Below are 6881 nucleotides of genomic sequence, written 5' to 3' on the forward strand. Positions count from 1 at the left end.
GCTAAGAAGTACAGGTCACCTTGAAACTTTATTGCGCAAGTGCTAACTTTGAGACAATCTAACTTAAACAAAAAAGATACTCCCTCCATTAATTTATATAAAGTTTACTTTATTAAAAATAGTATTTACCTAATTTATAGAAAAAACTATCAATTGCAACAATACCAATTAAAATGAATAAATTTAATTATCGATCTAATTATAATCAACTAGTATTTTTTTTCCATAAACTTGGTCAAAGATAGAAAAATGACTTAAAAATAATACACCTTAGAAAAAGCATAGAGGGGGTAGAATTTTTCACATATTACAAAACTCGGGCCATATTTACCTCGTAGCTATGATCGTATGACATTTTATTTTATCTTATTATTTGTTCCTCGAACCAAAAAGTGACTCCCACATGTTAAGATGACATGACAACCGATTAGACATAATATGAAATGTCTTCATCAAAGGCATCGGGCATATCCTACATGGGAGTAGTGTGTTCGTGGCAAACTACACCTATTTGTCATAATTTTTTCACATAATTCGATGGAATTTGATGAATTTGGAGAGACCTTGTGACAACTTTGAACACCCCCCCCCCCCCCCCCCCCCCAACGCACATACATGGTTGGTTTTCCCCCGTTAGCTACCATGCAATCCTGCTGACAAGTGGGTCCAGTTTGGTAGTAAATAATAAAATAGGGTCAACTATGTCATATGGTCACAACTAAGTGTGAAATTTAACAAGATATATGAAATGTAGTAAAAGTTACCCCAAAGTCATGATAAAAAAAGTAAAAGGGTGAAAAATACTGGAAGCTAAAATAACAATTAGAATATCATATCAAACCGTATACAAAATTGCATTGTCTACATGCATAGATGAAGATTGAAGCAAATGAAGTAGTTGGTCGCGTTCTTGGTTGTCTATGCTTAATTCTTCCTCACTCCACTTCCACGTGTGCCTTTAATGGAAGAGTTTCTTTTCAGATATCTGAAATTTAGCCTCTGTGAATGATACGTCTCCAACGTATCTATAATTTTTGATTGCTCCATGCTATGTTATCTACTGTTTTGGGCAATATTGAGCTTTATTATCCACTTTTATATTATTTTTGGGACTAACCTATTAACCGGAGGCCCAGCCCAGAATTGCTGTTATTTTGCCTATTTCAGTGTTTCGAAGAAAAAGAATATCAAACGGAGTCGAAACGGAACGAAATCAACTGGAGAAGTTATTTTTGGAAGGAAAGCTACCGGATGGACTTGGACCCCACATCAGGAGCCAAGGGAGGTGCTCACGAGGGTGCCCCCCCTAGGGCACGCCCCCTGCCTCATGGGCCCCCTGAAGCTCCACTGACGTACTTCCTGCACCCATATATACTCACGTACCCTAAAACTTCTAGAACAGATAATAGATCGGGAGTTCCGCTGTCAGAAGCCTCCGTAGCCACCGAAAATCAATCTAGACCCGTTCCGATACCCTGCCGGAGGGGGAATCCTTCTCCGGTGGCCATCTTCATCATCCCGGTGCTCTCCATGACGAGGAGGGAATAGTTCTCCCTCGGGGCTGAGGGTATGTACCAGTAGCTATGTGTTTGATCTCTCTCTCTCTCTCTCTCTCTCTCTCTCTCGTGTTCAGGTGATACGATCTTGATGTATCGCGAGCTTTGCTATTATAGTTGGATCTTATGTTTCTCCTCCCCCTCTACTCTCTTGTAATGAATTGAGTTTTCCCCTTGAAGTAATCTTATCGGATTGAGTCTTTAAAGATTTAAGAACACTTGATGTATGTCTTGCCATGCGTATTTGTGGTGACAATGGGATACCACGTGATTCACTTGATGTATGTTTTGGTGATCAACTTGCGGGTTCCACCCGTGAACCTATGCATAGGGGTTGGCACACGTTTTCGTCGTGATTCTCCGGTAGGAACTTTGGGGCACTCTTTGAGGTTCTATGTGTTGGTTGAATAGATGAATCTGAGATTGTGTGATGCATATCGTATAATCATACCCACGGATACTTGAGGTGACATTGGAGTATCTAGGTGACATTAGGGTTTTGGTTGATTTGTGTCTTAAGGTGTTATTCTAGTATGAACTCTAGGGTTGTTGGTGACACTTATAGGAATAGCCCAACGGATTGATTGAAAAGAATAACTTTGAGGTGGTTTTGTACTCTACCATAATCTCTTCGTTTATTCTCCGCTATTAGTGACTTTGGAGTGACTCTTTGTTGCATGTTGAGGGATAGTTATGTGATCCAATTATGCTATCATCGTTGAGGGAATTTGCACTAGCGAAAGTATGAACCCTAGGCCTTGTTTCAACGCATTGCAATACCGTTTACGCTCACTTTTACCATTAGTTACCTTGCTGTTTTTATAATTTCAGATTACAAATACCTTTATCTACTATCCATATACCACTTGTATCACCATCTCTTCACCGAACTAGTGCACCTATACAATTTACCATTGTATTGGGTGTGTTGGGGACACAAGAGACTCTTTGTTATTTGGTTGCAGGATTGCTTGAGAGAGACCATCTTCATCCTACGCCTCCTACGGATTGATAAACCTTAGGTCATCCACTTGAGGGAAATTTGCTACTGTCCTACAAACCTCTGCACTTGGAGGCCCAATAACGTCTACAAGAAGAAGGTTGTGTAGTAGACATCAGTGACTCATACCTTTACTTGTACTGTTTCACTAGAAAATGGAGGGATTGACGACAATGATGTCAAACTAAACGTACCAGCCATACATCCAACCTAACTACTTTGGCACCCATCCCTCTGACTAATAGCCCATATGGAGAAGGTTCCCCACCCTCTTTACCGTTTTTTGAGCCAAGATTATAGTCATCGTCAATAACAGTTGGACAACATCCCCCCCATCATCGTCCAGTACCCTCACTTACTACTACGTATAGCTTGTGCTCATGCACCCTTGTATCTTTGGCATTCGCCACTCTTCGTGTGCTCCTGCAAGGCTGCAACCACAACCACACCTCTCAACTATCATTCATGTTGAACTGACATCATGAACACCGCATTAGTGTCACTCTTATTGCGTCCTGATGTCCCCAACTTGTGGCACCTGCGGTTTTTTATCTCCTTTGCTTCTCATGGTATGTTCATTACTGTCGTGCGTGAGTTTCCACCCCACGATAACACGTTTGCCCCCATCATTTGGGAAAACTTTGGCCAGTCTGCTACAAGCAATTTCTCTTTGTCTACCATGGTTGACCCGTCTTTGCTTCACACTTACCTCACCACCAACTCATTCCTCCCTTCTGTGCATGCGCCTGTTGTGGCGTGATTTTATGGTGTGACTCTTATTCGCATCCCCATACACATTTGCTTATTGTGCTACCAGGAGGACCAGCCAAGTCACCTTTGTTGAGGCTTTATAGAATGGAAACTCTATGGCCTCCCCCCATGCACATCAACTGCAACCAAGACCATCCTTTTGAGTGTTTGGAAAAGCTGCAAAACCAAAGTTTTTTTGGTTGATCACCTCCTCGTCGCCATTGAAACATTGTTGTGACATCAAATATGGGCTAGCAATGTTCGTGCTTTGTGCGCCCTTAGCGTCCCATCCCGATCTAATCTATAAAATTGAGATCTATCCATAGTTTTTCTGATAACATGGCCAAATCTAATTTGGTTCAAGTGGCCTTCCGGCCCCTGGCCTTTAAAAGTTTAAATAAAATTAACCTCCGCCTGGATGCACATATTAAGAAAAGAAAATGTATTATGGAAAAACTACCATATTTTAACATGTTTGTATGAAGTACCACAATCTTCAAATATTAAACTTATTTAGTATTGGCAAAACCATGGGTGTTCGGTGATTGTATTCATTTTTTCACTTTGCATGCTCATAGATAAAATAGTCGCTGTGAGAACACTTAATTAATGCGAGTCTGCAAGCACCAATAACTTTGCTAGGTTACCGATTGAATATAACCTTACATATCAATTTCTGTTCTAACGTGATTTTTTGTGTGTGAGTTTACATGAATGTATTCTTAGGAAGTTACAAAGGTAACTTATACATGATTCTAAAAAAACTAATCAACTTATGAATGCCGTAGATTATATGAAGACGACATTCTTGCATATGTATCACGCAAAAAACGTTCTTACATATGAAAGTAAGCAAGCTTTCTAGGAAAAAGAGGTGTATGATGTACACGAAACGGGCGGGTCAGGAAAAAAATGGACCAAGTGTTTCTCTTCTTCTTCTAAATAAAAAAGAGAGAGCTTTGGAGTAAAAAATTTAGAACTAAAAAAATCCCCAAGAGAATGGTTCATAAAACTTTAGTAAGAAAAAACAAAACAATATTTAAAGCAATATTTTTCTAAATAGTGGTGTTCTAAGAAAACTTCAAAAACAATATCTTTGTGCATGTAGTAATGTTACAAGCTATCTTTTGCGATACGCTAACCTCTGCCACAACTACACTAGCCAGTGGTTGCCGACAAGAAATGAAGTTTATGGAATTGGTACTTGATTAATTTATGATCTACACCAAATCAAAATATGCTTTGACTTGTCCTACATAGTACTAGCTAACTCTACTTATTTCATACAATCTTCCTACTCCACTACGAAACATATGTAGTATTTCAATCATAAGCTTTTACCATTAGATTCTACATCTTTTCTCTTTGCGGAGTAAAAGTTGAAAAAATTGGATTCTTCAATAGAGCAATGCAGCTATTTGAAACGGTCGTACATGGAGATACTTTTTTTAACCGTCGTACATGCAGCTCTTACTTGCAAAGTTGAGAGTTGTTGCAACCATCAAATGCCAAGCAACGATGCTAAGTGAACTCGCCCCAAAGTTGTAACAAAAAGGAAAAATTAACAAAAAAATGGTGTGTTGATTCGTCAAGGACATCATATGTTTGTTAGGCCAAAGTAGTTTTTTTCCCTCTAATCTTTTACGGTTGGTCGAAGCAGGTATTTCGCTTACCAGATGATACCCCGCATGTTGTTACAGGAAATTTTTGCAATATATTTCAATGGTATTTTGTTATATGCAACATGACTAATTTGAGTAACAACATGAGAACTACAAATATTTGTTAAATATAAATAGCACAATAAAATAAAAATTCTCGATGCATGTTTGCATATTGAGATGAGCCTTTTTCTATGCATGGTTGTGTTTAGTTTTTTCCCACGCATATTGCATGGTGAAATGGCATGCTTTCATGTTAAAATAAAAATCAACTAGTGAGGACTATTTCCCGCCTCCCATTGGCGCTGGGGTCGATCTGCCTTGTTTCATGTGGCCTTAGAGCCATGGAGGCATGATGGATCTCGATCCTTGCCGGCTGGGGGCTCATGCTCCATTTTAGGTGTTTTTTAAATTTCTTTAGGGCGTGTGTCCTACTCAAGAAGGTGAGGCGGGGACGGCTCCCTAAAGATGGAATGAGATCATTCCCGCCTAGTCTCTGTCCCGGGTGTCTCTAGTGCCACCAAAGGACGTGTGGAGGTGTGTCTCTGGCAGATTTCATGGGATTCAAGCGGTGTTTGTTTTCAGTGGATCTATTTGAATCTGATATTCGCCCCGTGTACGTTCGTGTGGTCTATAGGTTGGATCCTTCCGATCTACGCTTCTATTCATCGGCGACGGTTGTTGTTCTAATGTGTTGCTTCTTTGAGTACTTAGCACGATGAGTTTTCGACTGTCTATTACAACAAGGTTACCTGTGCCCCTCTTCGAGCATCAGGGGAAACCTTAGGTTGCAGTTATACGGATCAGACGGTGACGGCGTCTCGGCGTCGTTCTCCTTCATGAAGGCATCTGTCTTGTTTGCTTGCGGCATCCTCGGTTGTAGTTTTGAAGGTGTTGGCCGTCTAATTTGTTGGTCTGGGCTGCTTCTCGGGGCGGCGACTGTAGCTGTGTTTTCCTTTGTTTGGGTCGTGTTTTTCATGTCTCTCTGCTTTGGGCACCATGTTCATGCCCTTGCGTACGTGTCATGTGTTGCATCACCTTGTGTACTCACTCTGACTTCTTCTGTCAATGAAATGATACGCAAGCCTTGCGTATTCGCAAAAAAAAGTGAGGGGGTGATGACCGCGACGCGTTTTCAGCTGGATATAATGCTTGTAGTCGCCTTCTATATTCTTTGTAGTGTTATGATGTTGGATGAACGTATTGCATTTTTTTATTTTAGTAAGGACTAGATATAGAAAATTCTGAGGTAGCAAAAAACACGATATAGAAAATTCCGTGGCACCACGGCTGGGCCTCCTCACCGCTGTAGCGGCCTCTTTCCCGTGAAAAGACCGGTCACTCTCTCGGGCCCTGCGACCTTTCAACGGGCGAGCCACCTGGCCGAACGGGTGCGGGAAATCGGGCGCCAAAATACAACGGGGCGGCGCGCGTCCGTCCGATCGGCCGTCGAGCGACAACAGCCCCACCCGAACGGGCCATGGGAAAGAAAAAGAAACGGGGAAAAGGCGTCGGATTCGCTCGGTTTTCAGTGGGAATCGACCGACGGGCACCGCGTCCGCACGGAATCTGGGCGCGGGCAGATCGGATGCCGTCGCGCGGTGCAGCAAAGCCGCAAAGGCCGCGGGCCGCAGCGCACCGTCACTCCCAGAAGAAAAAAAACGGATGGAACTCACGCCGTTCTTCTGTGGCCCGGCGCGCCCGGCGGCGACGCGGTCGGCGGTCCGGCCGTGCGGCCGCCACTGGCGTTTGTTGGAGCCCGAAACGGAAATGGTTCTGCCTAAACGGAGATGCCACACCACACCATTTCGTTAATTATAATGGTTTGGTTATTTAATCTTGGATTGGATTGGACGAGACACAGCGGTCGGCGAGCCAATTTTTGCTTATCCGCCCCATGGATTTGACGTGGCC

Source organism: Triticum urartu, chromosome 4 (genome assembly GCF_003073215.2).
Source record: "Triticum urartu cultivar G1812 chromosome 4, Tu2.1, whole genome shotgun sequence".
Taxonomy (NCBI): Eukaryota; Viridiplantae; Streptophyta; class Magnoliopsida; order Poales; family Poaceae; genus Triticum; species Triticum urartu.